The 24,344-nt window shown below is 39.8% G+C and overlaps 1 protein-coding gene across 12 annotated transcripts in view; it reads right to left on the bottom strand.

Annotated features, from left to right (window-relative positions):
* b3galt1b (UDP-Gal:betaGlcNAc beta 1,3-galactosyltransferase, polypeptide 1b) overlaps positions 1-21,725 on the bottom strand; it is a 185,226-nt gene extending 163,501 nt beyond the window's left edge. For 8 of the 12 annotated variants that reach the window (XM_051905174.1, XM_051905177.1, XM_051905186.1 and 5 more), the window contains exon 1: positions 21,375-21,725. The gene's annotated coding sequence lies outside the window, so the exon portion shown is untranslated. The other 4 variants (XM_051905176.1, XM_051905178.1, XM_051905180.1 and 1 more) reach the window with 1 other exon arrangement.
* Positions 21,726-24,344: the final 2,619 nt, after the last annotated feature.

The following is a 24,344-nucleotide window of genomic DNA, read 5'->3' as shown; positions in this document are numbered from 1 at the left end:
AGGGTTGCAAACTTGAAGAATTGGCTCCCTTTCAGTTTATAAATTAGAGTTTGAATTGGAATGACCAACGCTATCTCACGACCAATTCGTACATATTTTACGAGGTGGCTGACTCGTACCAATTCATACAATTTGTCTAAACCCCAGTGACGGATAGGTTTAGGGGCGGGGTTAGAGGTAGGTCATTCGTACGAATTTATACAAATTTGGCAACTTGTAAAATACGTACAAATTAGCAAAAAACGAGTGAGGTCCTGTGAATTCGTACAAATTAGCCACCTCGTAAAATACGTACGAATTGCCGTGAGATCGGGTTGCAATGACAGGAAGATAAATTATTCAAAGAAATTTAACAAAGGTAATGCATTATGGGTAAACCCTAACCCTAAGTGTTTTTCCACCCAGGTCCACAAAAGTTAAAGGGGTGGTTGATTATGATTTTACTTTTTTAACTTTAGTTAGTGTGTAATGTTGCTGTTTGAGCATAAATAACGTCAGCAAATATATGACGCTCTAAGTTCAATGCAAAGGGAGATATTTTCTTTTAAAGAATTCTCTGTTTAAGGACTACAACAAATGGTTGGTAGGGACTACAGCGAGCTTCTTCCTGGGTTAGTGACATCACTAACCCTAAAATTTACATAAACCCCGCCCCCGAGAACACGCAACAAAGGGGGTGAGGCCATGTTGGGCTGCTTTAGAGAAGAGGAAGAGTTGTTGTAGTAGAGTGTTGTTGCCATGCCGTCATTTTACGCCGGACTGCTTCACAAATGAGGGTCAATTCAACGCTGGATTTGCTCAAAAGATTAACATGACGGGATACATGCTAGTCAATGAGTTGAATCAACTCCACAGCAACTACATAAATTTATCCACTAACCATTCAGAAACATCCAGTTTCATTCTAAAAGTTGTAACTTCTTCCTGAGTCTCTCCATCAGTGTCGACTCCGGTTTGAACAATGTAAGGCTGAACACCGTTACTGAAAATCCTCATTTTGGCTGCGTGAGATTCTCCAGCTTTGTTGTTGTTGAGCAAGTGAAGCGCGAGCTGTTAAAGCTCCACCCTCTTCTGGAAAGGGAACCGGGAGCAGCAGCTCATTTGCATTTAAAGGGACACACACAAAAACGGCGTGTTTTTGCTCACACCCAAATAGGGGCAAATTTGACAAGCTATAATAAATGATCTGTGGGGTATTTTGAGCTGAAACTTTACAGACACATTCTGGGGACACCAGAGACTTATCTGAATGGAGTCATCTTATAAAAGAGGCATTATAGGTCCCCTTTAATATCTAAAACAACAACAACAACAAAGGTGTATGAATTCATTTTAATTCTAATGGAATCTATTCTCTGGAATTTAAAAGACATTTTTCATTAAATTCTGAATGGCACACAATCCTGGCATGAACATATCAGTCATGTTATTGTTAAATAAATCTATTAAAACAAACTAAAAATAAAATGAAAACTGTAAACATAAAAAAGGTCATTCAGAATATTAATAAATACTACAAAAGTAAATACATAATACTAAAATAACACTGAAACATATTTAGTATTAGTGAAGTATTTATCCACTCCTTAAACGAATGCATCTGCATTTCTCATCTTCTCTAGCTTGCTTTCTAATTCATATTCTAATAAACCTGACATTGCATTCTATATATATTATTGGCTCTGTGACAAATCGCTTATATTCCTCAATTGTAAGTCACTTTGGACAAAAGCGTCTGCTAAATGAATAAATGAGATATACATACTGTCTATGGCAAATATGCATCACACACATATAGACAGGGTCACTCTACTCCCGTTCTTATTTCAGCAAACTTCTCATTGATTTGCTGCCAAAATGCAGCGTCGCAATACGTGACAGGAAATGTCAGCAGCAGTCATTTAGTCTGTCACCACAATCCGTTTTAATCGGTCAAACATCCAACTGAAGAGGGCGAGATTTCAGCAAAAACAGTCGGTAGATGTGACATCCCAGACTGAAATTGAGGAGTTTCAAGTTACAGTCTGCTTTTGAAAGACCATTTTGCATCTAACCCCAGTCTGTGTGGCTGTGTTGATATGTCACTCCCTGCTCATTAGTATGCCAAGGACAAACCACCTGCTGTTGAGGTTTACACTCCAGAGGTTCGTTTGATTACAAATGTCTTTTCAGATGGCGTGTTAAAGAACAAAGAATAGAAAGATTGGTAAAGAAGAGGAGGAGAGATGAAAAGGGAAGGCGTGAATTGATAAGACAGGCTGTGTTGTTTGACATGCTTGTGATCTGAATACTGCTGTAGTATTACACCCTAATCAAAGTGCTAGTTAGCATATAACGATCAGCACGGTAACAATCCAGTACAGTTCAAACCACTGTAATGTGAGCCTAAAGTCTACATGACATCATTAACTTGCTTAATACATATTGCTAGTCTTATTGTGCATGATTCATTCGTCCACGTTATTCTGAATAAAAAAGTAGATTTTGTAATTGTATAATTACTTATTCCACCTCAGAAATGACTTTCATGTAGGGATGCACGATATAACGGCCACCATATCGGTATCGGCCGATATATGTTCATTTTTAATGTTATCGTTATCGGCCCAATAAGAAAATTCGGCAGATATCTCAAAGCCGAAAAATAATGGATTATTTCCTTCAGCTTCAGATGTGCGCTGTACACCATGATGGTTTTGAATTGCTTGAAATATGATTGAAATCACTTCAAAAAGGAAAACACAGTTACTGTAAGTGCAACATGTACACCGCAAGTCTGTCATATAGGCTATATAAAATTATAATGAGAACATTATAATTGTGTGCTTGGGACATAACTTTTAAATGGTGAGACTTTTGTTTTTGTAATCAGGCTCTCAAAAATATTATAAAAATTTAGATTTAGATTTATCGGCCAATATATCAGTTATCGGATTCCAAATATACATAATTATCGGTTATCGGTATATTCAATCACCTGACTCCATTCTGGTATGAAACGTCCATTTTTTAGGATCCAATCAACTTCTGATGGGTTCCCACCCAACATTGTTCATGTTTGAAGAAACTGTTTTACTGGGAAATACATCAGATTACAGAAGTAAAATGAGTTTTGACATTCTTTGCCACATAAGCAAATAACAAAGTGGCTCCAAAAAGAATTTGGGCACTTAAAATGCAAGAGACACAAGTGGAAATACTGAAGCAAGTGGTAACTGCACTCAAATGCTACAGGATACTTTCTGAGAATTAAAGGGATAGTTCAAACAAAAATGAAATTTCTGTCATTAATTACTCACCCTCATGTCGTTCCAAACCATTTGGTTCATCTTCAGGACACAAATTAAAATATTTTTGATGAAATCCGAGAGCTTTCTGACCTCCGATAGACTGCAACGTTATTACCATTTCAAGGCCCAGAAAGGTAGTAAAGACATCGTTAAAATAGTCCATGTGACTACAGTGGTTCAACCTTAATGTTATAAAGCGAGATTACTTTTTGTGCGCAAAAAAACAAAACAAAAATAACAACTTTATTCAACAATTTCTTCTCTTTCCTGTCAGTCTCCTACGCTGTTGATGTAGTAAACACACTGCAGCGTTTCCGGGGTCTACGTCAGAACGCCGACTCAGTATTGGCTGACGCTGTACATGTGAGCAGCATGACGCATGAGTGGCTGCTCTTGTACTGTTTAATGACAACTGGCCCTTCTCAGCTACTCCAGCAACGGACGCAACCCGGAAAAACTATCTGTATGGATTTTTGCCAATGACCGATAGTTCCAGCAATCGGTTATCGGCAAAACCGATCAATCGGTCGACCTCTAATGCAAATACTCTTTTGGCTAACTGTAACACAAATTATATACAATATAGATGAACAGTCACATAGCATGGTACTTCTAAACTTCTCTATACAAAGTCACCAGCAGGTCTTTATTCGGTTAAACACTCAGGTTTTCAGCAGAAGAGACGGATGCTAAAGGGTTAAAGTAAATCTCGAGAGCTGAGAAAGTTTCCGTGGCTGATTCAGGAACTCAGTGAGTTATTGCTTTTATTCTAGGAGCAGTCAGGTTCTCATTGGTAATAAATTGTGGTGCTCAATATCCGATCCGTGTGGTGTCAGTTATGAAGACTGAACTTGGCACGGAATTTGTTTTCCATCTCTTAAGCGGCCGGGCTGCAGCCTCTCCAAGAACATTGATTGCCCTTTTCCTTCCCTTCATCCTGAGCAGATACAGTAACGTGGCAGTAACTGGTAATAACAGGGCAAAAAACAGAGTGCTTTAGCCTTGAAAATGTCTGTTAATAACTTTGAGGTCAGTCTGTCTGAAACCCAGCAGCGTGTGGAGCAATCTACAAGTGATGCACCCGTGGACCTATTGCTGCAGAGTCAGACTTTAACTATCAGAGTAAAAACTGCTCCATTTTGCAGCTCATTCTGGCCAAGAGCTGCCCAATTGGACAGGAAAAGATATGTAAAGCAAACAACTACAAATTTTCACATGCCGCTTAGTGGGAGTGGGGGGAAGTGTTGCAGACACTTCAGCTCATGAATATTGATTTATGGACCCTACTTTACCTAATCAATATTCATGAACATCCAGTGTAGTTATATAAAACTATTAAAGTGAAAAAAATTAAGCTGAAATAAAATAAAATATAAATATTAGATGAATAACTAGAATTAGAAATGTTACCTTGGCAGCTAGCTGAACCCTGTGCTTGTGAGGATCCATTAGTCAATGATAATAAAATGGCTGCATTGAATTGTAAAGATAGATCTCCTATTTATTAAAAGTGACTGAAGAGGAGGGACTGTAAAATCGAGCGGGTCTCATTGATCTCTTGGCTGATTTTAAAACAAGACTATGACCTCATCAAGTAAAGGCGACTAAAGCACTTCTTGAAAATATTGAGATGACTGATGAAGATCAGAACATACCCTGCCATTGTTGCTAAACAGAAATGATCCACCCATACTAAAAATGACTGCACATGCATGTCTAAACGTTTCATCTAAACCGTTTCATTACAGATACTTCACTCAAAAATGAAAACTGTCATCATTTACTCAACCAAACCTGCATTACTCTCAAAAATAAAGGCTCCAAAGGTTGGTTTCGCAGTGATGCCATAGAAGTACCTTTTTGGTTCCCCAAAGAACCTTTCAGTAAACAGTTCTTTAAAAGAATTTTGGCATGGTTAAATAATCCAAAGAACCCTTTTGTGCTATATGGAAATTAAAGGTTCTTCATGGAACCATTAATGGCAATAAAAAACCTTTATTTTTAAGAGTATATGGAAAAGAGCAACTTAGATTTTCTTGTGTGTTCTGCAGAACAAAGGAAGTCATATGGGTTTGTAACCACATAAAGAGTTAAATTTTTATTTTAGCCAAGAAAACCTTTAGTAATCATTGAAAAGGCATTATTTCTGCGGGGTTTCTTAACGTATGTGCTTTGCTGCAACCGGCTGCATTTTTAACCGGATGCCGCACAGCAATCTCATGTGACAGCCTTTCTATAATGCTCCACAGAAACCCATTCCCCACCGCACTCATGCTGACCGAATGTCAGACTCTATTTCAAATATCTCAGCTCAATCTACACTGCATCACAGACACGTTAAACACACTAGATGCTGCACACTTCACAGAGACCGGAGCCCATAAGCTGCTCTATTCATGACTTTCACTATTTTCTATTTGCTTGAGCATCTATAATGCAGAACGACGAACGTTTTCAAACAAAGCAGTTTGTTTTTTCTGTGTTTCAGATGTTTCTCCTAAAATTCTCCGGAAGAAATTCAAACGAGTCTACAGTTGTCATACAATAAGAGTATTAAATTATGCCCCTTTTCACAAGATGTAATATAAGTCTCTGGTGTCCCCAGAATGTGTCTGTGAAGTTTCAGCTCAAAATACCCCACAGATCATTTATTATAGCTTGTCAAATTTGCCCCTATTTGGGTGTGAGCAAAAACACGCCGTTTTGTGTGTGTCCCTTTAAATGCAAATGAGCTGCTGCTCCCGGCCCCCTTTCCAGAAGAGGGCGGAGCTTTAACAGCTCACGCTTCGGTTGCTCAACAACAACAAAGCTGGAGAATCTCACACAGCCAAAATGAGGATTGTCAGTAACGGTGTTCAGCCTTACATTGTTCAAACCAGAGTCGGACACTGATGGAGAGACTCAGGAAGAAGTTACAACGTTTAGAATGAAACTGGATGTTTATGAATGGTTAGTGGATAAATTTATGTAGTTGCTGTGGAGTTGATTCAACTCATCGACTAGCATGTGCCGTCATGTTTTTTTGTGCAAGAATTGACCCTCGTTTGTGAAGCAGTCCGGTGTAAAATGACGGCATGGCAACAACACTCTACTACAACAACTCTTCCTCTTCTCTAAAGCAGCTCAACATGGCCTCACCCCCTTTGTTGTGTGTTCTAGGGGGTGGGGTTTATGTAAATTTTGGGGTTTGTGATGTCACCAACCCAGGAAGAAGCTCGTTGTAGTCCCTACCAGCCATTAAACAGTGAATTCTTTAAAAGAAAATATCTCCCTTTACATTGAACTTTAAGCATCGTAACTTTGCAGATGTTGTTTATGCTCAAACATCAATTCCACTAACAAATGCTCCACTCAGCAGCATTTGTTAATGTGGGTAATCGATTATTTGGGCTGCTGGTTTATATAAATGAAACAAGAACATCATTTTTGCACTCTGCAAAAGCCACTAAACTACACCAATAATCTAAATGAGTACCAACATTATTTTTCAGTTATACAGCCATGAAATTAGCACCAGTGAATGACTGCTGGAAAACTTCATATCCAAAGCTGCTCATCCAGCACGTGTGCAGTACAGACAATGAAAGACATTCACACTGAAGATCACACTGAAAATCTGGGATTTCAAATTACAAATATCTCAAATTATGATGGAGAACATGATCATCAGGTTTTGCTCCAGTGTTGCCATCATAAATTAAGACAAACGAATGCTAAGAGTCAATTTTCTCCTAAACTTTCACTCACATTGTTATTCTATGCATTTTCACTATATGCTCTCAGAGTTTTGGGTCCCTTCATACTTCGAAAATCTCATTTTAGAAAATCGCCCCACTGAGGAACATGAGATTAGAGATATCACAGCCGGTTTTATCCGATAACATCAAATCAGAATTACAACCTGGAGATTATCACGGCTACACCAGCAGGCAAAATACGGTGCGATAAGTCGCATTTTATTTTTCCTCTATACAAATCATAACTGGATTAGGACAACTGTGTCTCTTTGTCTTTTATCTTTCATCTCCGTCAGCCTCTTGTCATTATTTTATTTCATGTATTTTTAGCTGTGATATTTCAAAGGAGGCACACTGACACATCTGTCAACGCTCACATCCGTTAGAGGGTAACAAAGTGACACCGTTCCTCCGTGAGGAATCCGGGACGGAAGTGCTGCACCCACCTGCAAGATCATCCAGGCGGAACATGGCGCTTGATCAGAGGCTGCATTGCTCTCCATACCTTTGCACCATATAGTGACACGACAGCGGAGCGCTGACTTGCTCCGTGTTTCAGCTCTCTGGATAAATAATCTGGCTCCTCTCCTCTGGCAGTACACAGAGCTCTGCACACTCCATGCATTTAACAACACGCCCACATGAACAAGCTCTCAAAGAGCCGTTGTTTAGAAGGTCGATGTCCTGGGGATTTGCTCCGTGGAGAAGGATACAGTGATATTCTCCACGTGGGATGTTTCTTCTGACTGATGTGGCCAGATGCTGTCAGTTCCTGTAGCAGCAGGAAATAAAGCGGTGGATAGCGACTGCACTCAAACTGAACTGTTAGCAGCAGGAGGAAAAACAACTAGATGAAGGCAATCTAATGGAACAAATCTGTACAGAATTTAAGCAAGATCTCTAAGGGACTGCAAGCTACATTAGTCAGGGAATAGTCAGGCAGATGGCAACAAAACTGGATTTTCTCTTCTGAAATGTGCTCGGATTCGAGTCGAGATGAGTGAGGCTAAAAAGTGGAAAAAATTCCATCTCGGTCATGGGATAAAACCTTCTCGTCTTGCATCGTTTGCAGGATGATTTGAGATGTTGCGACATCTCAGACAACTTAACCGTGAGAGGATGTTTTTTCTTCTTCCATGATCTCAGTCACTGTGAATCACCTTCTTTCAAAGTGAACCACACAAAAACCTGTCAAGAACATACCTAGATTATATTTCACCTCAAAATAAAACAAGAAATAAAGTATATTATGCATAGAGAAAAATATTACATTTTTAAGACCATCATTTTGCTTATTTAGATAACAATTAAGCACATTTTTCTCATTACTGTAATTATTTTATTTTTGTATTATTATTATTTTTTTAATAGATTATCATTAAATAATGTTATACAGTAATACTTACTTATAATACTGTAATAATTCAATTCAGCACAATTTGGGAGGAAATATGCTAAACTGTTATATAAAAGAAAAAAAAAGAAAGAAAATACTTATGGTCTTGCATACAAGTCTTTATTGTATGCAAAATATATATTTTTTCTTTATATTTTGGGGTGTATATGAAAGCTTGTTTCCCACATGAAATAAAAAAGGTAACTGTGACTTTTTAACTCACAATTCTTACGTTTTCTTGCAATTACGAGTTTATATCTTACAATTCTGACTTTTTTTCTCAGAATTGTAAGATATAAACTTACAATTGCGAGTTATAAAGTCAGAATTGCGTGATGAAAACTCATTTGCAACTTTGTAACAGAATTGCGACTTTGTATCCCGCAATTCTGACTTTATAACTCGCAATTCTGACTTTATAACTCGAAATTCTGACTTTACAACTCAATTCTGACTTTATATCACGCAATTCTGACTTTATAACTCGCAGTTCTAACTTTATAACTCAATTCTGACTTTATAACTCACAATTCTAATTTTATATCACACATTTCTGACATTAAAACTCACAATTCTGAGAAAAATCAGTCAGAATTGTGAGATAAAAAGCCACAATTACATTTTTTTTTTTTTTTTTTTTTCTAGTGGTGGAAACAAGCTTCAATAGTAATATGACCCAATTTATTTTTATTTTTCCTTAATGTAAATAAATAAATAAAATATACTGTTATTTTGCTTGCTATTTTTCCTTAACTGAAAATCAATAGAGAAAAATGATGAATGAATAAATAAATAAATTTATTAATTAATTACATTTTTATTTTATTTTAAAATAACATATTATTACATTTTTGTTAGTTATTTTCCTTAACATTATTTAAATAAATAAAAATAAAAATGTGAATGAAGTAAAAACAGAACTTGAATTGCTTCTTGTTCAGGTGGCCTTAAAAGCATCTACTGTACAAAGTCTTTACAAATCCCCAGTACATAATCGCTGAGTGGCTGTGACATTATTTAGACTGCTGTGCGTGATACAGGCCTATCCAATACTTTTGTTAGGTGATGCGCTGCAGAAAAAAGAGCATAGATGGGTTAGTGGTTCAAATCCAGGCTGTGAAATATTATTGACGTACCCTGCAGCAAACAAGGCGTTTAATCTGAACTGCTTCAGTAGATATCCATTTACATAAATGGGCAAAAATGTAATCCTTTGCCTTGGATAAGAGCTTCACTTACTGCGAGCGAAGAGAGGGACTGACGTGAAAGTAAAAACTGCATTATGCTCTGAGTGTGTGGCCCTGGCATTGTAAAAAGCCTCTCATGCATTCAGGTATTTTGCTTGCTGACGGAGGGCTGGTGTGACTCAGTTCAGAGGGGTCGAATCGCTTGGATGCATCTACAGCAAGACACACCTGAATAGATGAATCTTATTTAGCTCTGAGAGAAGCCTTTTTATCCAACTCAGTTAAACCAGAAATTAGTGTACACTTACTAGTTGCACAAAACAGTATTACAATCTGTTTGTTACAGTGGCCATGACATAACATTAGCAACATTTGCAAGCAATATACAGTACCGTTCAAAAAATTGTTTTGTTTCATGAGCACCAAATCAGCTGATTTCTGAAGGATCATGTGACACTGAAGACGAGTTATGATGCTAAAAATTCAGCTCTGACATATTCAAATAGAAAACACATTTGAAATTTTATATTTCACTTAATATTTCACAATATTCCTGTTTTTACTGTATTTTTGGTCAAATAAATGCAGCCTTGGTGAGCAGAAGAGACTTCTTTCAAAAACATCACAAAATCCAGTGTATAAATTGGAGAACAAATTTCTGTCCCTCCATTGACAGCCCACGCAGCTACCACTTTGTCATTTAAACATTGATCAGCGAACATAAACAGAAGCTCAACCCCTTGATGCGAGAGAACAAACCTCATTGGTTCTTGCTGAAGCTTAAAAGTGATGCGTAACACGAGAATGAACCTCAATGGTTCTCGCATACGTCAAGCAAACATGCTTGAGCTTCCGTTTACCATAACTGATGTGTGTGTTGATCAATGTTTATATGTGAACAAAAGCCTAAATTCAATCTGTTCATCATAAAAAGCGATCAAGTCTCTTCAAAAAAATTTGGACTAAACCGCTCAGTTCATATGGATTCATTTTACGTTCTCTTTATGAACTTTTTGAAGCATCAAAGTGGTAGTTGCATGGACTATCAATGGAGGGACAGAAATCTCTCAGATTTGATTAAAAATACCTTCATTTGTGTTCTGAAGATGAATGAAAATCTTACAGGTTTGGAATGACATGAGGGTGAGTAATTGATTGAATTTTTTTTTTGAGTAAACTATCCCTTTAAATACACTCACTCTTCCTGAATCGGCGTAGAGCAAAGCTTGAAATAAGCCATATCAGCAATATGATCTTCATTGTAAACATCTGATATCTGTAAGACAATTATGAGCTTGCTAATTGATAATTAAGAGGTTACGAGATGTTGCCTATCCCAGAAGTACTGTCAGGAGAATCCCTCAGAAGAGCAAATACAATAGCGGCGACCTCTGTTTTATTTGCAGATCATTAGAAGCAACTTTCAGTAGTCGGAAAGATGATCATTATCGGCTGCCCTCCGCTTAACACCCACTCCGTCTGCTGCTGAAGTTTTCCCTGGAGAACACCTTTAAATGGAGATGGCTTTCCTGGCCTGTCTAACAGAACAAATTAAAGAAGACTGGAAATATAGCAGAATAATGAGCTGATTTAACACACGGAGAAGGTTCAAAACCAAAAGCCTGATAACAAGTGCAAAAGCTGCCAATGCGTTTTGGCTGGGGAGTCTAATTTCCTCAAAGAGACTACACACGATATTCCCAAACACGCTCGGAATGTTAGTGCTGGAATGTGTGCTTGCTGAAAGACTGAAAAAATGGAAAATTGCTCGAGCTGTTTCATTAGAACAGTGGCACAACCAGCTCAAATAAGTGAAAGTCATTCCTCGCTCATGCTTGGAATTAATTTCACACATCAATATTCCCAGTCTGCACTCGTGGTGAGGCATAATGCCCCTGCATGTCAATGCACAGTAATCAATTAGATCTGCCTGTTATCGAGGCTTTTCTAAGACCTGATCAATACGTCAATGCCAAGCAGACAGACTCCAAACAGCAATTAAAACATGAGCAAAGCAGATATAAATACGCTCCGAGTGACTGTACGCTGGAGGTTGCGTGTTTAGATGCATGCATGTTTTTCCAACAGAATTCACTTAGCAATAACAGAAATGATTGCATTGAGGCCACAAGTCAAGCATAAAACTGCATTTATTACCCTCAAAGGAAAAATCAGTCCTCTAGGGAATACAGGACACCACAGAGAACATTTCAACATCCGCGACAGAAACAAAATACATAAAAGACACCTGGGACAAAGAGAAACCTCTGATATGCAGACTTCCCCTCCGGGAGTCAGCTTACAGAACACATTTTAAACAATACAACACTGCATTTGCCAAGAAAACGCTGCCAAGGTCACAAAAGCAAATTCAAAGCGTCAGCACAATTCATATTGGATTTCAAATAAACCCTGAGAGAAAGCGCGAGCTGGCGCCCATTCCTCACTACAAGACAAGTGACTTACTATCTTTGATTTGCCCTGAAGAACAACGCCTGGGAGGAACGATCCTCATCAAACACCTATTTTGCTTTCCCAATTGCAACTTGAGAACCTGTCAGGGAATGAACACAGACAGAGGATCCAAGTGCAAGAATAACAATATTTATTGACAGGAAAATGCTGTACAATAACTTCACTCCAAGGGTCAGTCGAGGCAGAGGCTGTGGCGTGCAGAGTGGCGAGGCACTGGGTGGCGCAGGGCTACAGCGGGTATCAGAGAACAAGGATAATCCAACCCAGAAAACAGGGCACACGACGAAAGTCCAGAATCCAAAAACCAGGAAGAAACACACAGAGAACACGACACCGGGAACAGCCTGCAACGAACTGACAAAGACACATAAAGACATGCACAATATATAACAACCACTAACAAGACACGGCTGGCAACAGATCGCAATCAGACCATAATGGGTGACGCCCACACAATCATTCACTCACACCCAACACACACACACACACACACACACACACACACACACCCACAACAACACACGAGGGTGAGTAAGTGAATCCATGAACCGTGACAGTACCCCCTCTCCTATGAGCGCCTCCTGGCGCTCCCAGGAGAGCCTACCTGTTGATAGTAATCATCAATAAGAGAGTGATCCAGGATGTCCCTGGCAGGAACCCAACTCCTCTCCTCCGGACCGTAACCCTCCCAGTCCACCAAGTACTGGAATCCGCGTCCCCTTCGCCTAGCGTCCAAAATACGACGAACCGAATAAACGGGTTCCCCATCTACGAGACGCGGCGGGGGGGGAACCGGAACCGGCGGATTAATGTTAGCATGAAAAACAGGTTTGATTTTAGATACGTGGAATACGGGGTGAATTCTACGGTACGCTGGGGGGAATTTGAGGCGGACTGTCACCGGACTAAGAATCTTGGTGACAGTAAACGGGCCAATGAATTTAGGTGCCAACTTATTACATACGGAGCGGAGCGGAATGTTCCTGGAAGAAAGCCACACTTTTTGTCCGACGACGTATACGGGAGGCTTCAGCCGGTGGCGATCGGCCTGGGCCTTGGTGCGCGCTCCCACCTGAATAAGAGTCTCTCGGGCTCTTCTCCACGTGTGACGACACCTCTGGACGAAGGCGTGAGCGGAGGGGACCGCGACTTCGGATTCCAGACTAGGAAAGATAGGTGGCTGGTAACCTAGACTACACTGGAAAGGCGACAGGCCCGTAGCCGACACTGGTAACGAGTTGTGCGCGTACTCCACCCAAGGAAGCTGCTGACTCCAGGATGAAGGATTCTGAGCTACCCGACATCGCAACGTTCTCCCCAAATCCTGGTTGGCTCTCTCAGCTTGCCCGTTACTCTGGGGATGGAACCCAGATGACAAACTAACAGTCGCTCCCAGTAATCTGCAAAACTCCTTCCAGAATCTGGAGGTAAACTGGGATCCCCTGTCAGAAACCACGTCTACCGGGAGGCCATGAATACGAAAGACGTGATTAATGACAGTAACCGCTGTCTCCTTGGCAGAGGGTAATTTGGGCAAGGGGATGAAATGTGCCGCCTTCGAGAACCGGTCCACTACGGTCAAAATCACCGTATTGCCCTGTGAAGGAGGGAGGCCTGTTACGAAATCTAGCGCTATGTGGGACCAGGGTCTTGAAGGGACAGACAGCGGTTGAAGAAGCCCATCTGGGGAACGATTAGAAATCTTACCACGAGCGCAGACAGAGCAAGCCAAAACAAAATTGCGAACATCGCGAGCCATGCAGGGCCACCAGAATCGTTGCTTAACCAAAAACATGGTACGACTAACCCCTGGATGACAAGCCAGATTGGAATCATGGCCCCATCGGATAACGTCTGGACGTAACCTCTTTGGTACAAATAATCGACTCGGTGGGCACCCGGGCGGAGGCGTTACCCCTTCTAAGGCCGTGTGGACCTTCGACTCGACCTCCCATGTGAGTGAAGAGACAATGAGTCTCTCAGGTAAAATACACTCGGGAGTGGACGGGCGCTCGGAACGATCAAAAATACGAGATAAAGCATCGGGCTTGATGTTCTTAGACCCGGGACGATATGATAGAGAAAAATCGAAACGACCGAAAAACAGAGCCCACCGAGCCTGCCTAGAGTTTAGTCTTTTAGCGGATCTGATGTATTCTAAATTCTTATGATCGGTCCAGACGATGAAAGGTACCCCCGACCCCTCCAACCAGTGACGCCATTCTTCCAAAGCTAATTTGACCGCCAGCAGCTCCCTGTTACCAATGTCGTAATTCCGTTCGGCGGCGGATAAGCGATGAGAAAAAAACGCGCAAGGATGCATCTTATCGTCCGTGGCGGCGCGCTGGGAAAGAACTGCCCCTACCCCCACCTCTGAAGCATCAACCTCCACCACAAACTGACGTGAAGGATCAGGGGCGACAAGAATGGGAGCCGAAACAAAGCGGCTCTTCAGATTGGAAAATGCAGCCTCAGCTGTATTAGACCACCTGAACGCCGTTGCGGTGGAGGTTAAGGCGGTCAGAGGAGCGGCTAGTTGGCTGAAGTTGCGAATAAAACGCCGGTAAAAATTGGCGAATCCCAAAAACCTCTGCAGGGCCTTACGGGAATCTGGGATTGGCCAATCCACCACAGCCTTAACCTTGTCAGGATCCATGCGCACCCCCTCAGACGACACGATATACCCTAAAAATGGAACTGACTGTGCATGAAAAACGCACTTCTCCGCCTTGACAAAAAGCCCATTCTCTAGCAGCCTCTGGAGCACTCGTCTGACGTGTTGCACATGTTCCTGGAGAGAAGAAGAAAATATCAATATGTCGTCCAGGTAGACATAAATGAACTGATCGATCATGTCTCTCAACACGTCATTAACGAGTGCTTGAAACACGGCGGGCGAGTTGGAAAGGCCGAAAGGCATAACCAAGTATTCAAAGTGCCCTCTAGGGGTGTTAAATGCCGTCTTCCACTCATCCCCCTCCCTAATGCGAACCAAATGATAAGCGTTGCGCAGGTCCAATTTCGTGAAAAGAGACGCGCCCTGCAGCCGTTCAAAGGCAGAAGACATCAACGGCAAAGGATAAGTATTCTTTACCGTGATGTTGTTCAGTCCTCTGTAATCAATGCACGGCCGCAGCGACCCGTCCTTCTTACCCACGAAAAAAAAACCCGCCCCCGCGGGAGACGAGGAAGGGCGGATGATCCCAGCTGCCAGAGAATCAGAAATGTATTTCTCCATGACCTCCCTTTCAGGATTAGAAAGTGAATATAACTTGCCTTTAGGCGGAGAAGACCCTGGTACTAAGTCTATGGCACAGTCGTAGGGACGATGCGGAGGAAGAGAAGCAGCCCGGGACTTACTGAACACTTCCTTCAGGTCAAGGTACTCCTCTGGCACGTTTGACAGATTCACCGACGACTCCTGTAACACAGAACGAGACACAGAAGAACAGGCAGACAACAAACAAGACGCATGACACTGGTTGCTCCATTCTGCCACGGACCCCTGACCCCACTCGATCCTGGGCTTGTGTTTGAGCAACCACGGATGACCCAAGACGACCGGATGAGTAGTAGATCTAGAAATAAAAAATGGCAACTGTTCAGTGTGATTACCGGAAGTGATGACGGTTAAGGGCTCCGTGGCGTGTGTGATGGTGGGTAGCTTCTGTCCATTAAGGGCGATGACAGTTATGGCATGTTCCAAAGGGTGAATGGGTATGTGCAAACGCGTGACCAGATCATAGTCCATGATGCTGCCCTCCGCCCCCGAGTCGACCAGAGCCTGGCAGGTGTGATGCCCCGATACCCACTGTAGTCTCACCGGGAGGAGTGTCGCAGATGAGGATTTATCCAAGGAAAGACCACCCGACAATAACCTCGGTACTACTGTCGGGCTCTGCCTTTTACGGGACACTCCCTAAGAAAATGCCCCGCCCCTCCACAGTACAAACACAGTCCCATCTCTCTCCGGTGTAATCTCTCCTCCCGGGAGAGCCGAGCTCTACCCACCTGCATGGGTTCAGGATCGAACGGGGGACCGACCGTGTTAACTCCGCTGGCACCGCTCTCCTCCATTTCCTCGAAGCGCGCTACGGGCCTCTTACGCGCCGCGCGTTCTTGCAAGCGAGCGTCCACCCGCAGCGCGAGCTCAATGAGACCGTCGAGACTGGTGGGTAGATCCAGCTGGTAAATCTCCTGCTGAACACGGTCGGCCAACCCATGCAGGAACATATCCCACTGCGCCTCCTCGTTCCACTTGCATTCCGCTGCCAGGGTGCGGAATTTGATGGCGTAATCAGACACTGGTTGGATTCCCTGCCGCAGATCCGCGAGTTTGCGCGCGGCCTCCCGTCCCGCCACCGAACGGTCGAAGACCCGTCTCATCTCCTGCGACAGGGTGTGGAATGAGGAGCAGCACTGATGTTTGTTCTCCCACACCGCTGTTCCCCACAACGCTGCGCGTCCCGTCAGAAGCGTCATGACCAACGCGACTTTAGATTCCTCAGAAGAAAACGTGTTAGGTTGCAAAGAGAAATAAATAGAGCACTTCGTTAGAAAGGCTCTACAAACCTCTGGTTCTCCAGCATACCTCTCTGGTGCAGGAATACGCGGCTCTTGTTGACTGCTGACGTTGGCGGATGGGTGGGGAACAGACGGTGGAGCTGGCGCAGTGGGAGATGAAAGATGTTGAACCTGGGTAGATAACTCAGCCACCTGCGCCACCAACGCCTGAACGGCACGAGCAGTGGCCACCACTTGCTCGTCCTGATGATCCATCCGTTGAGCACTCCTGCTCAAATACTCCTGAAGATCCGACGACCTTGCTGGATCCATAAGTGGTCAGTTCGTTCTGTCAGGGAATGAACACAGACAGAGGATCCAAGTGCAAGAATAACAATATTTATTGACAGGAAAATGCTGTACAATAACTTCACTCCAAGGGTCAGTCGAGGCAGAGGCTGTGGCGTGCAGAGTGGCGAGGCACTGGGTGGCGCAGGGCTACAGCGGGTATCAGAGAACAAGGATAATCCAACCCAGAAAACAGGGCACACGACGAAAGTCCAGAATCCAAAAACCAGGAAGAAACACACAGAGAACACGACACCGGGAACAGCCTGCAACGAACTGACAAAGACACATAAAGACATGCACAATATATAACAACCACTAACAAGACACGGCTGGCAACAGATCGCAATCAGACCATAATGGGTGACGCCCACACAATCATTCACTCACACCCAACACACACACACACACACACACACACACACACACACCCACAACAACACACGAGGGTGAGTAAGTGAATCCATGAACCGTGACAGAACCACAGTAAAGAGAACAAAAGCAAATGAAGGAGACAGGACAGCCATCACATGTAAGCAGAGCATTACGCCGAGCGCCCGCTGAAACAGGTGATGCTACTGAAACTAACACACGGATGAATCGGATATGGGACGTTTTTACAAAACGGGTGCCATTTGAGTCCCTCTTACACAATTACATAAGAAAAATACTTGAGCAATGAACAATGTGCTAAAATAGACAGTTGCCTTCTGCGAACTTCCAACTCTTTCTTAGCAAATATTAAAATTAAAGCTACCATTTTACCTTAATCTTTCTCTATTTTTAGATTTTGGTTGACATAATATCTGTTTTATTGTTGTCACGATACTGGAATTTCCAAATTCGATACAATACCATGAAAAATATTGATATTCGATACCATTTTCGATACCACGGGGAAAACTTGTGTTATTATCTAAACTTGTGTTATTATATAATTTTTTGATAATTTGGGTAATTTTGTTGTAATTGCTTACACACAACGCAGGGAGGCTTTATTTGAACCACTGAACTACATTTATAAAAAAAAAAAAAAAGACAAGTAAACAGTCAGTAATAAAAGAAGAACAAATAAACACATTGCAAACAATAGCACAAATAAATACAATAGAATAAAGAGACGAATGAAAAAAACATGGCTTTAAGTTTTTCAGTTGGGTCTAATGGTAGTATTCAGGTAAGAAACACTATAGAGAAATGAAAGTAATCAAATGTAAAATAACACTGGATTAGTAATGCACAATATATCGGCCACCATATCGGTATCGGCCGATATATGTTCATTTTTAATGTTATCGTTATCGGCCCAATAAGAAAATTTGGCTGATATATTAAAGCCGATTATTAAATGGATTATTTCCATCAGCAGAAACACTTCAGATGTGCACTGTTTGCCAGGATGGTTTTGAATGGCTTGAAATATGATTGAAATCACTTCAAAAAGGAAAATACAGTTAAGTGCAACATGTGCAGCACAAGTCTGTCATATAAGCTACATAAAATTATGATGAGAACATTATAATTGTGTGCTTGGGACATGGCTTGTAATGGTGAGAATTTTGTTTTTGTAATGAGGCTTTCAAAAATTATATAAAAATTTGAATTTAGATTTATCAGCCAATATATGGTTTATCGGCTTTCAAATATAAAGAATGATCTGTTATCGGTTATTGGTATCGGCCAGAATTTTCATATCGGTGCATCCCTACACTGGATAGTTTTCATTGTAAAAATTAACTGCAGGTTAATTCTTACAATTAAAGGTACAACGGATTTTCTCTTTGTCTGTTGTTCTTTGATTGACAGACAGCAGCAGGTTTATTAGGCTGCTGTCACTTTAAGAGCTTATGCACTGATCCAATATACTGTTACACATCATGCGTTTTCTCTCAACTATTTACGTTTCAAAACTGACTGTATTTACCTGAATACGCACCAAGAAGGACATTTTGACATAATTTTGTATGTATTTGACCATTTAAGTGCAATAAGCCACGAAAAAGAGGTCAATTTGATACTCGCGAGCTGTTTGAGAGGCAGCTTTATGAGAGCGCCACTTATATAGATTGGTGGTGCGTGCGCTTTTGGTGTGAGCGCGAAACCTGCGGGAATGACTCAGGTATGTGCAATATAAACACAATTCAACCAGAGCGAATGAGACTAGTGAGTGACAGGAGGCGGGTGTCTGTCAAATCACCGTCAGAGAGAAGACAGAGCAAGAACACAGCTGGTTATTGGTATATCTATACTGCAGAAAAGGAGTATTGGAACAATCTCAGATATTTCAGTATCAATACATATCGAAAAATCGATATTTTTGACAACACTAATCTGTTTACATTTGCTTCCCCAGGTTATGCATCAACTATTATATTTTTCAATTTGTAGACCAATTAACTTTTCCTTAAACCCTCAAAACTATAAGCCAAAATGACATCAGCATCCTTTCAAGAAGTGAACTTTTCAAGGACAAGCTAGTCTCTTTTTTAAATCAGTGCATCTCGTGCTTTATCAACCCTGTTGCCATGGTTATTTATAGCAAACAACTGATATATGAAAAGATTATTAATAGAAATATCAGCATTAAATTCTCTTTTAAAGAAGCACCAGTTTCATGACCTTGCTTGCAATTATGCAATGTCGAAAACTTAATCAATTAGGAAGGCGAAATTATGTCCAAACATATATTACAAAAGTATTAATTTGGCTGGAGATGGCACAATGCAATTTAGCAACAAATTTTGTACCTAATGAAATGTTTACCAATTTAACAAAGTACTTTAAAGTCACTATGAAATCAAAATTGACAATTCTTATTTTTATAATATATGTCAGCGTTTATTATAAATCATTTATCTGTGCACATCATTATTTTTTTAAATGCACGTGTTCTCATAATCTTTAATCAAACACGTAAAGGGGGCAATAATCTCTTCCCTCCAGCAACCTGTCATTCACATCGCAGATCGCAGCAATTGGCAAACGACAACAATTCAATAAAATCCCAAAGGACAAAATCGAGTCCTGCCCTACATTCTTTCTCATTCAAAAAGCCGTTTCACTCAGATATACGTCACAATGGAGAAGAAAACATGACTGCAATTTTCCATTTCATGCTGACTTTATAAACCTCCTAATCTAATGGGAAAAGGCACCCATTTCGTAGTAATGACCCATTGTAATGTTCTGCCAGATGTTTAGGCACTGTAAGGTTTTAAACAGAGAGCTTATTTCATGGTAAACTGCTTATTTATATTAAAATTTCACTATTTCACATTTCCCTTAAAGAGAGATGCAAGTTCTGTATGTTTAAATGATGCAAGTCATTTATCAAATGGTGGCACAAATCCAAACCTGCTGCTGGTAGTGAACATAGATCATAAATGAGCAATTTTTGAAAGACCTGTGAGTAAGACACTAGTTTTACTCTTCGTTAATAGAAAACTCAACCTCGAATCAATTGGCTATAATGTGGGGCAATAAATTATGCATCATAGCATGAATGAGAGAGTCAAAACAGTGTTGAAAATGAAAGATCTGGTCAATTTGTGTGGTTCAAAAGATATCTAAAATGATACTTGCACAAAGAAAATACCATTTTTATGTCTCCAACAGCAAATAAAACACAGACAGATGACTTGAATATCAATGAACTTTGAGAGCAGGCGATGTAATTGTTTGAGAAAGAAAACACCTCACCTGGGAGACTAAAACATATAAGATAAAAATGATTTCTCAAAGTCTGTGGTAACGTGTTTGTTAACATAAGGATTGATTTCTAGACATAAAACTGCTTAAATACCAACCTAGTCATTTATGATTGAAAGTTCAAAACACCACTAGCATAACACATGATACACTAAAATAATACTATAAACTTGAAATAAATAACCCAACATGCAACATAAACATCCCAATGTACATTACCGATTAGTTCTCATGGGGAATTCAATTCAGGGAATTCTTCTTTCCCAAATTATAAGGTCATTCTTACTTTTTGTTCATAAAAAAACCCACAAACAATAATTTACGATAAAAGTATACACATTACATTGTTAAAAATAATATAATTTGTCTCTGTACATTGCAAGGTATTATAAGAAATGATAACTTACATGCTTTTTTATAACTATTAAAAATTAGATATTGAAAATATTGTTCTGTTAAAGTCCTACTTTGTTTTACAGTGTAGTTAGAAGCGTTACTCACTTTCAGCACCTCGGACAGCGTCACTATCGCGCTCGAGACTCGGAGTCTCTGACACCTCCATCACTAATAATCACCGGCTTTGACCCAGCGCACACTTCAGCGCACTAAACAAACTCCAGGATTCACGACAAAACCACAGCAACCATCAGAACTCATTTTCCCTCCATTCGGCAGGTCTGAGCTGTCAACCGTTCTTCAGCGAGAAGTGAGAGAAACGCATTTCACCTACCGGTTTGGTAGTCTCCATCCTCCGGACTCGTGCTGCCGCGAGTGAGTGTGTGAGAGAATGAGCCCGAATCCTCTGCGCCACGAAACATGATGGTGGAAGCCGTTACATGACAAGCGCGCCGTCCAATCACATCGCGCTCTGGGAGACACACAGCCAATCAGCAGTAAGACAAGCTGCTCTGTTTTGCATAGCAAGGTTGATTGACGTTTTGAAAAAAAAAAAAAAAAAAGTCTAATTATTTCAGTAATTTAAAAGAAATACATAAAACAAACATATATGTGTTTAACATTAATTTAATTATATAGCACTAGGCAAAATAATGTAAATAAAAATACAGCTCAATGATTCTTGAGATATGGAACGCAACTTTTCACACATATTTGGTTTTTCAAAGTACCATCTGATTTCTTTTTTTTTTTATTTCTTAATTTTCTTGGTTAAATACATATTAAAATAAACTGAAATATGACAATAGCTGTAAAGCATCTCATATATATATATATATATATATATATATACACACACACACACACAATGTAAATTTAGTGATATATATATATAAATTAAAATACAACTGAAATATGACAATAGCTGTAAAGCATCTGTAAAGCATCATATATATATATATATATATATATAATTAATTTCAACGCATATATACATTTTCACGATGTATATATATATGACAATATGAAATATGACAATAGCTGTAAAGCATCACATATATATGATGCTTTACAGCTATTGTCATATTTCAGTTTTATTTTAATATGTATTTATTCAATATATCACAATATATATATATATATTGTCGTGAAATTAATTACATGTATATACATACAAATTATATAAAACGTATACAAATATAATATAAAAACGTGTCCCTGCTTTTTGTATATATATGTATATATATATATATATATATAGAAATATTAAATATATATATATGTGTGTGTGTGTGTGAAATTTATTATATACAATTTATTATATTAAACCGTAATTATATAATAACATTTATAAATTATAAATTTGCTTTTTGAAAACAAAGTCATATATTTTTTAAAACATTTTATAAAATCATGTCAAATCAAAGCCAAATCTTCGTTATTTTAATTATTGAATTGATTGTTTTAATGTAATTATCTTTTATTTGGTATATTATTATTTCAGTGAACTGTAACTATCATTAAAAATAATGTAAAAAGTGCAGTTGTTACAGTACCTTACCAACCTTAACATCTTATGGAGATTTTTTTCACTGTTGTTATACAGAATAAATCAACTTGAATTACTCCATGGAGTTGCTTTCACCTGTTCTGACCCTTATTGTATGCAATTCTTGAAAATAATTTACCCGACACACATGGGCTAATAATAATTAGTCACATTTACCTCCATGCAGTCCATCTCTGAGCAGATGGACGCGTCCGTGAAGTCAGCGGCCGTCTAAAGTGCAGCAGAGGTCTGTCAGGTGCGGCTGCATTAACACCAGTAATCTAATAGAGTTAACTGCCTTATCTGCTCTACATACACACACACCCAACAGTACAGCATCTATAACTCCACAACTGCCTTAGAATGATTACTGTAAAACACATACACTATATATTTCAACTATATTTAGACATAAGAAAGAGGTTATACATGTGGGGCTATATATCTACCCTCCTGATAATGCTTAGCGTTTCCAGCTCATCCATCTAAGAGCGGTATTAGTCAGCTCTTTTATTCATCTGGGGTAGGCAGGACAAGTGGATTAGGCCTCCTCCAGAGTTTATTGCCTCAGAGGATGTCATTATTACAAGAGTATTATTCTAATTTTCTCTTTAATGCTTTGGAAAAGTTTTGAGATGACGCTAATGCACAAAGCTTATTTGGGAGAGAGGAAGTCATTTAAAGCATTTGAAGTTTTATACTTGGACAGTGAAGGAAAAGCATCAGGTGTCTGGAGTTCATGTGAGCTCTTTCAAACATGTTTGAGGTAAGTAATTTACATAAACACGCCCAAACCATGTCCATATAAGGGCATTCCGCACACCGTTTTCTTTCGTCACTCTTAGCAAACATGACACTCTCTAAAGACGCGATCTCACCTGAGAGCAGTGCAGCCAGACCCACAAAACAAGTTCAAATGCAATAAACACCTTTTATACAGACATTACAGACCTCTGATTCGGGCTGTTTTTTGCCTACTATATAGTAGGGTAGTATGCGATTTCGGATGCAGCCCCATTGTTTTGATCACCACATTATTCTCATATACTACCATTTGTGTTATTTCAGAGTTTTAATTAATTGCATGAGTAGGTGTGTCAAACTGCTGTTGTAAATGAGTTGACTTGCTGTTTTTTAAATAACTGATCTCACAAAATATTCTATTTTTGTGCTAAATGATTTGAACTAGGTCAAATGATAATGATTGTTAAAATGATGATGAATTAAAGTAATTGTGCAGAATTGCCATGGTAACAAAGCAACCAAGCATTTTTAGTTCTGTTTTCTTATTCTTTTAAAGAAACAGTTCACCAAAAATGTTATCTTTATCTTTCATGGTAAAAGCTGAAATTTTAATACTGTACTGGTCAATCTTTCCCATGCAATTACAATCAAATTTGGACTGGAGCTTTGAAGCTTCAAATGAAGAAATAAATCCATATGACTCATAATATTCAAAATAGCATGATGTCACATGATAGCTTTGTGTGAGGAAGACCAGACAGAAATATAAAATGTTTATTAAAAAGATGGATATCTTCTCTCGTTCTCCATGCAACATTCATGAGAGCAGCGATGTCTGATCTCTGAACAAATCTTTCTTTTGAATCAAAGAATTGGTTGATCTGATTTACAGTCTAAATGATTTGTTCATGAATCAAACTGATCTGAATTAACTGATGAAGAGTATTGATATACACTGACACAGGTCCTAAAAGCTCCAACTGAGAGTAAAAATGGGTGTTGGCGAGTTAT

This window comes from Ctenopharyngodon idella, chromosome 9, assembly GCF_019924925.1.
Source record: "Ctenopharyngodon idella isolate HZGC_01 chromosome 9, HZGC01, whole genome shotgun sequence".
In the NCBI taxonomy this organism is placed as follows: domain Eukaryota; kingdom Metazoa; phylum Chordata; class Actinopteri; order Cypriniformes; family Xenocyprididae; genus Ctenopharyngodon; species Ctenopharyngodon idella.
The sequence above is the reverse complement of the archived record's forward strand: the minus strand, read 5'-3'. Positions and strand labels throughout refer to the sequence as shown.